Here is an 8,646-nt window from a genome sequence, read left to right as displayed (position 1 = left end):
GTGTCTCTGAGAATTGCTCTGATTATCCGTGTGCCCTCTTTGCTAAGACTCTGCAGAGAGCCGTCCTCAAAACAAACACACATCTTGACATATCTCCCACATTGATCGCAGTGTCTCCAGGAACGGCATTCAAGGAGCCAGGAACTTATCTGCCCACACTGTCCGGGGACAGTTCCGTAAAACCAATCTACATCCTGCTATATCTCCCACATGGAAAATGCCAGGAGGGAGAAGTGGGGATTATGTTTAGACTTTCTCAGAACTGCTTCAAATCAACTAGATATCTTTGTGCTGTAAATCTCCCAACAGCCAAACGCAAAAGCAGCAAACATCTCGCTGTATGTCCCACATCCAAAGTGCCAAGAGAGAGCTTGCTCTCCCTGTCTTTGAGTACTGTTTTCACTGTCCCGGTTACCTCTTTGCTAACATTCTCTTCAGAGCTGCAGTGAAACCAGGAACCATGTGGAGAAGGCACCCACACTGAAAATGCCTGGAAGGAACGTTGGGGCTTGTTCTCAGTGCCTCTGACATAGGGTTTCACTGTCCCGGGAAAGTCTCTGCTAACACCCTGCAGAGCGCAGTGCCCAATATACAGAAACGTCTTGCGGTATCTCCTACAGGGCAAGTGCCAGGAGGAATTGTGGAGCTTGGTCTCAGTGTCTCTGAGAATTGCTCTGATTATCCGTGTGACCTCTTTGCTAAGACTCTCCAGAGAGCCGTCCTCAAAACAAACACACATCTTGACATATCTCCCACGTTGATCGCAGTGTCTCCAGGAACGGCATTCAAGGAGCCAAGAACTTTTCTGCCCACACTGTCCGGGGACAGTTCCGTAAAACCAATCTACATCCTGCTATATCTCCCACATGGAAAATGCCAGGAGGGAGAAGTGGGGATTATGTTTAGACTTTCTCAGAACTGCTTCAAATCAACTAGATATCTTTGTGCTGTAAATCTCCCAACAGCCAAACGCAAAAGCAGCAAACATCTCGCTGTGTGTCCCACATCCAAAGTGCCAAGAGAGAGCTTGCTCTCCCTGTCTTTGAGTACTGTTTTCACTGTCCCGGTTACCTCTTTGCTAACATTCTCTTCAGAGCTGCAGTGAAACCAGGAACCATGTGGAGAAGGCACCCACACTGAAAATGCCTGGAAGGAACGTTGGGGCTTCTTCTCAGTGCCTCTGACATAGGGTTTCACTGTCCCGGGAAAGTCTCTGCTAACACCCTGCAGAGCGCAGTGCCCAATATACAGAAACGTCTTGCGGTATCTCCTACAGGGCAAGTGCCAGGAGGAATTGTGGAGCTTGGTCTCAGTGTCTCTGAGAATTGCTCTGATTATCCGTGTGCCCTCTTTGCTAAGACTCTCCAGAGAGCCGTCCTCAAACCAAACACACATCTTGACATATCTCCCACATTGATCGCAGTGTCTCCAGGAACGGCATTCAAGGAGCCAGGAACTTATCTGCCCACACTGTCCGGGGACAGTTCCTTAAAACCAATCTACATCCTGTTATATCTCCCACATGGAAAATGCCAGGAGGGAGAAGTGGGGATTATGTTTAGACTTTCTCAGAACTGCTTCAAATCAACTAGATAGCTTTGTGCTGTAAATCTCCCAACAGCCAAACGCAAAAGCAGCAAACATCTCGCTGTGTGTCCCACATCCAAAGTGCCAAGAGAGAGCTTGCTCTCCCTGTCTTTGAGTACTGTTTTCACTGTCCCGATTACCTCTTTGCTAACATTCTCTTCAGAGCTGCAGTGAAACCAGGAACCATGTGGTGAAGGCACCCACACTGAAAATGCCTGGAAGGAACGTTGGGGCTTCTTCTCAGTGCCTCTGCCATAGGGTTTCACTGTCCCGGGAAAGTCTCTGCTAACACCCTGCAGAGCGCAGTGCCCAATATACGGAAACGTCTTGCGGTATCTCCTACAGGGCAAGTGCCAGGAGGAATTGTGGAGCTTGTTCTCAGTGTCTCTGAGAATTGCTCTGATTATCCGTGTGCCCTCTTTGCTAAGACTCTCCAGAGAGCCGTCCTCAAAACAAACACACATCTTGACATATCTCCCACATTGATCGCAGTGTCTCCAGGAACGGCATTCAAGGAGCCAGGAACTTATCTGCCCACACTGTCCGGGGACAGTTCCTTAAAACCAATCTACATCCTGCTATATCTCCCACATGGAAAATGCCAGGAGGGAGAAGTGGGGATTATGTTTAGACTTTCTCAGAACTGCTTCAAATCAACTAGATAGCTTTGTGCTGTAAATCTCCCAACAGCCAAACGCAAAAGCAGCAAACATCTCGCTGTGTGTCCCACATCCAAAGTGCCAAGAGAGAGCTTGCTCTCCCTGTCTTTGAGTACTGTTTTCACTGTCCCGATTACCTCTTTGCTAACATTCTCTTCAGAGCTGCAGTGAAACCAGGAACCATGTGGTGAAGGCACCCACACTGAAAATGCCTGGAAGGAACGTTGGGGCTTCTTCTCAGTGCCTCTGCCATAGGGTTTCACTGTCCCGGGAAAGTCTCTGCTAACACCCTGCAGAGCGCAGTGCCCAATATACAGAAACGTCTTGCGGTATCTCCTACAGGGCAAGTGCCAGGAGGAATTGTGGAGCTTGGTCTCAGTGTCTCTGAGAATTGCTCTGATTATCCGTGTGCCCTCTTTGCTAAGACTCTCCAGAGAGCCGTCCTCAAACCAAACACACATCTTGACATATCTCCCACATTGATCGCAGTGTCTCCAGGAACGGCATTCAAGGAGCCAGGAACTTATCTGCCCACACTGTCCGGGGACAGTTCCTTAAAACCAGTCTACATCCTGCTATATCTCCCACATGGAAAATGCCAGGAGGGAGAAGTGGGGATTATGTTTAGACTTTCTCAGAACTGCTTCAAATCAACTAGATAGCTTTGTGCTGTAAATCTCCCAACAGCCAAACGCAAAAGCAGCAAACATCTCGCTGTGTGTCCCACATCCAAAGTGCCAAGAGAGAGCTTGCTCTCCCTGTCTTTGAGTACTGTTTTCACTGTCCCGATTACCTCTTTGCTAACATTCTCTTCAGAGCTGCAGTGAAACCAGGAACCATGTGGTGAAGGCACCCACACTGAAAATGCCTGGAAGGAACGTTGGGGCTTCTTCTCAGTGCCTCTGCCATAGGGTTTCACTGTCCCGGGAAAGTCTCTGCTAACACCCTGCAGAGCGCAGTGCCCAATATACGGAAACGTCTTGCGGTATCTCCTACAGGGCAAGTGCCAGGAGGAATTGTGGAGCTTGGTCTCAGTGTCTCTGAGAATTGCTCTGATTATCCGTGTGCCCTCTTTGCTAAGACTCTGCAGAGAGCCGTCCTCAAAACAAACACACATCTTGACATATCTCCCACATTGATCGCAGTGTCTCCAGGAACGGCATTCAAGGAGCCAGGAACTTATCTGCCCACACTGTCCGGGGACAGTTCCTTAAAACCAATCTACATCCTGCTATATCTCCCACATGGAAAATGCCAGGAGGGAGAAGTGGGGATTATGTTTAGACTTTCTCAGAACTGCTTCAAATCAACTAGATAGCTTTGTGCTGTAAATCTCCCAACAGCCAAACGCAAAAGCAGCAAACATCTCGCTGTGTGTCCCACATCCAAAGTGCCAAGAGAGAGCTTGCTCTCCCTGTCTTTGAGTACTGTTTTCACTGTCCCGATTACCTCTTTGCTAACATTCTCTTCAGAGCTGCAGTGAAACCAGGAACCATGTGGTGAAGGCACCCACACTGAAAATGCCTGGAAGGAACGTTGGGGCTTCTTCTCAGTGCCTCTGCCATAGGGTTTCACTGTCCCGGGAAAGTCTCTGCTAACACCCTGCAGAGCGCAGTGCCCAATATACGGAAACGTCTTGCGGTATCTCCTACAGGGAAAGTGCCAAGAGGAATTGTCGAGCTTGGTCTCAGTGTCTCTGAGAATTGCTCTGATTATCCGTGTGACCTCTTTGCTAAGACTCTGCAGAGAGCCGTCCTCAAAACAAACACACATCTTGACATATCTCCCACATTGATCGCAGTGTCTCCAGGAACGGCATTCAAGGAGCCAGGAACTTATCTGCCCACACTGTCCGGGGACAGTTCCTTAAAACCAATCTACATCCTGCTATATCTCCCACATGGAAAATGCCAGGAGGGAGAAGTGGGGATTATGTTTAGACTTTCTCAGAACTGCTTCAAATCAACTAGATAGCTTTGTGCTGTAAATCTCCCAACAGCCAAACGCAAAAGCAGCAAACATCTCGCTGTGTGTCCCACATCCAAAGTGCCAAGAGAGAGCTTGCTCTCCCTGTCTTTGAGTACTGTTTTCACTGTCCCGATTACCTCTTTGCTAACATTCTCTTCAGAGCTGCAGTGAAACCAGGAACCATGTGGTGAAGGCACCCACACTGAAAATGCCTGGAAGGAACGTTGGGGCTTCTTCTCAGTGCCTCTGCCATAGGGTTTCACTGTCCCGGGAAAGTCTCTGCTAACACCCTGCAGAGCGCAGTGCCCAATATACGGAAACGTCTTGCGGTATCTCCTACAGGGAAAGTGCCAAGAGGAATTGTCGAGCTTGGTCTCAGTGTCTCTGAGAATTGCTCTGATTATCCGTGTGACCTCTTTGCTAAGACTCTGCAGAGAGCCGTCCTCAAAACAAACACACATCTTGACATATCTCCCACGTTGATCGCAGTGTCTCCAGGAACGGCATTCAAGGAGCCAGGAACTTTTCTGCCCACACTGTCCGGGGACAGTTCCGTAAAACCAATCTACATCCTGCTATATCTCCCACATGGAAAATGCCAGGAGGGAGAAGTGGGGATTATGTTTAGACTTTCTCAGAACTGCTTCAAATCAACTAGATAGCTTTGTGCTGTAAATCTCCCAACAGCCAAACGCAAAAGCAGCAAACATCTCGCTGTATGTCCCACATCCAAAGTGCCAAGAGAGAGCTTGCTCTCCCTGTCTTTGAGTACTGTTTTCACTCTCCCGGTTACCTCTTTGCTAACATTCTCTTCAGAGCTGCAGTGAAACCAGGAACCATGTGGAGAAGGCACCCACACTGAAAATGCCTGGAAGGAACGTTGGGGCTTGTTCTCAGTGCCTCTGCCATAGGGTTTCACTGTCCCGGGAAAGTCTCTGCTAACACCCTGCAGAGCGCAGTGCCCAATATACAGAAACGTCTTGCGGTATCTCCTACAGGGAAAGTGCCAGGAGGAATTGTGGAGCTTGTTCTCAGTGTCTCTGAGAATTGCTCTGATTATCCGTGTGACCTCTTTGCTAAGACTCTCCAGAGAGCCGTCCTCAAAACAAACACACATCTTGACATATCTCCCACGTTGATCGCAGTGTCTCCAGGAACGGCATTCAAGGAGCCAGGAACTTTTCTGCCCACACTGTCCGGGGACAGTTCCTTAAAATCAATCTACATCCTGCTATGTCTCCCACACGGAAAATGCCAGGAGGGAGAAGTGGGGATTATGTTTAGACTTTCTCAGAACTGCTTCAAATCAACTAGATAGCTTTGTGCTGTAAATCTCCCAACAGCCAAACGCAAAAGCAGCAAACATCTCGCTGTGTGTCCCACATCCAAAGTGCCAAGAGAGAGCTTGCTCTCCCTGTCTTTGAGTACTGTTTTCACTGTCCCGGTTACCTCTTTGCTAACATTCTCTTCAGAGCTGCAGTGAAACCAGGAACCATGTGGAGAAGGCACCCACACTGAAAATGCCTGGAAGGAACGTTGGGGCTTCTTCTCAGTGCCTCTGACATAGGGTTTCACTGTCCCGGGAAAGCCTCTGCTAACACCCTGCAGAGCGCAGTGCCCAATATACAGAAACGTCTTGCGGTATCTCCTACAGGGCAAGTGCCAGGAGGAATTGTGGAGCTTGGTCTCAGTGTCTCTGAGAATTGCTCTGATTATCCGTGTGCCCTCTTTGCTAAGACTCTCCAGAGAGCCGTCCTCAAACCAAACACACATCTTGACATATCTCCCACATTGATCGCAGTGTCTCCAGGAACGGCATTCAAGGAGCCAGGAACTTATCTGCCCACACTGTCCGGGGACAGTTCCTTAAAACCAGTCTACATCCTGCTATATCTCCCACATGGAAAATGCCAGGAGGGAGAAGTGGGGATTATGTTTAGACTTTCTCAGAACTGCTTCAAATCAACTAGATAGCTTTGTGCTGTAAATCTCCCAACAGCCAAACGCAAAAGCAGCAAACATCTCGCTGTGTGTCCCACATCCAAAGTGCCAAGAGAGAGCTTGCTCTCCCTGTCTTTGAGTACTGTTTTCACTGTCCCGATTACCTCTTTGCTAACATTCTCTTCAGAGCTGCAGTGAAACCAGGAACCATGTGGTGAAGGCACCCACACTGAAAATGCCTGGAAGGAACGTTGGGGCTTCTTCTCAGTGCCTCTGCCATAGGGTTTCACTGTCCCGGGAAAGTCTCTGCTAACACCCTGCAGAGCGCAGTGCCCAATATACGGAAACGTCTTGCGGTATCTCCTACAGGGCAAGTGCCAGGAGGAATTGTGGAGCTTGGTCTCAGTGTCTCTGAGAATTGCTCTGATTATCCGTGTGCCCTCTTTGCTAAGACTCTGCAGAGAGCCGTCCTCAAAACAAACACACATCTTGACATATCTCCCACATTGATCGCAGTGTCTCCAGGAACGGCATTCAAGGAGCCAGGAACTTATCTGCCCACACTGTCCGGGGACAGTTCCGTAAAACCAATCTACATCCTGCTATATCTCCCACATGGAAAATGCCAGGAGGGAGAAGTGGGGATTATGTTTAGACTTTCTCAGAACTGCTTCAAATCAACTAGATATCTTTGTGCTGTAAATCTCCCAACAGCCAAACGCAAAAGCAGCAAACATCTCGCTGTATGTCCCACATCCAAAGTGCCAAGAGAGAGCTTGCTCTCCCTGTCTTTGAGTACTGTTTTCACTGTCCCGGTTACCTCTTTGCTAACATTCTCTTCAGAGCTGCAGTGAAACCAGGAACCATGTGGAGAAGGCACCCACACTGAAAATGCCTGGAAGGAACGTTGGGGCTTGTTCTCAGTGCCTCTGACATAGGGTTTCACTGTCCCGGGAAAGTCTCTGCTAACACCCTGCAGAGCGCAGTGCCCAATATACAGAAACGTCTTGCGGTATCTCCTCCAGGGAAAGTGCCAGGAGGAATTGTGGAGCTTGGTCTCAGTGTCTCTGAGAATTGCTCTGATTATCCGTGTGACCTCTTTGCTAAGACTCTCCAGAGAGCCGTCCTCAAAACCAACACACATCTTGACATATCTCCCACGTTGATCGCAGTGTCTCCAGGAACGGCATTCAAGGAGCCAGGAACTTTTCTGCCCACACTGTCCGGGGACAGTTCCTTAAAATCAATCTACATCCTGCTATGTCTCCCACATGGAAAATGCCAGGAGGGAGAAGTGGGGATTATGTTTAGACTTTCTCAGAACTGCTTCAAATCAACTAGATAGCTTTGTGCTGTAAATCTCCCAACAGCCAAACGCAAAAGCAGCAAACATCTCGCTGTGTGTCCCACATCCAAAGTGCCAAGAGAGAGCTTGCTCTCCCTGTCTTTGAGTACTGTTTTCACTGTCCCGGTTACCTCTTTGCTAACATTCTCTTCAGAGCCGCAGTGAAACCAGGAACCATGTGGAGAAGGCACCCACACTGAAAATGCCTGGAAGGAACGTTGGGGCTTCTTCTCAGTGCCTCTGACATAGGGTTTCACTGTCCCGGGAAAGCCTCTGCTAACACCCCGCAGAGCGCAGTGCCCAATATACAGAAACGTCTTGCGGTATCTCCTACAGGGCAAGTGCCAGGAGGAATTGTGGAGCTTGTTCTCAGTGTCTCTGAGAATTGCTCTGATTATCCGTGTGACCTCTTTGCTAAGACTCTCCAGAGAGCCGTCCTCAAAACAAACACACATCTTGACATATCTCCCACGTTGATCGCAGTGTCTCCAGGAACGGCATTCAAGGAGCCAAGAACTTTTCTGCCCACACTGTCCGGGGACAGTTCCGTAAAACCAATCTACATCCTGCTATATCTCCCACATGGAAAATGACAGGAGGGAGAAGTGGGGATTATGTTTAGACTTTCTCAGAACTGCTTCAAATCAACTAGATATCTTTGTGCTGTAAATCTCCCAACAGCCAAACGCAAAAGCAGCAAACATCTCGCTGTATGTCCCACATCCAAAGTGCCAAGAGAGAGCTTGCTCTCCCTGTCTTTGAGTACTGTTTTCACTGTCCCGGTTACCTCTTTGCTAACATTCTCTTCAGAGCTGCAGTGAAACCAGGAACCATGTGGAGAAGGCACCCACACTGAAAATGCCTGGAAGGAACGTTGGGGCTTGTTCTCAGTGCCTCTGACATAGGGTTTCACTGTCCCGGGAAAGTCTCTGCTAACACCCTGCAGAGCGCAGTGCCCAATATACAGAAACGTCTTGCGGTATCTCCTACAGGGAAAGTGCCAGGAGGAATTGTGGAGCTTGTTCTCAGTGTCTCTGAGAATTGCTCTGATTATCCGTGTGACCTCTTTGCTAAGACTCTCCAGAGAGCCGTCCTCAAAACCAACACACATCTTGACATATCTCCCACGTTGATCGCAGTGTCTCC

Source organism: Larus michahellis, chromosome 1 (assembly GCF_964199755.1).
Source record: "Larus michahellis chromosome 1, bLarMic1.1, whole genome shotgun sequence".
NCBI lineage: Eukaryota > Metazoa > Chordata > Aves > Charadriiformes > Laridae > Larus > Larus michahellis.
The sequence above is the reverse complement of the archived record's forward strand: the minus strand, read 5'-3'. Positions refer to the sequence as shown.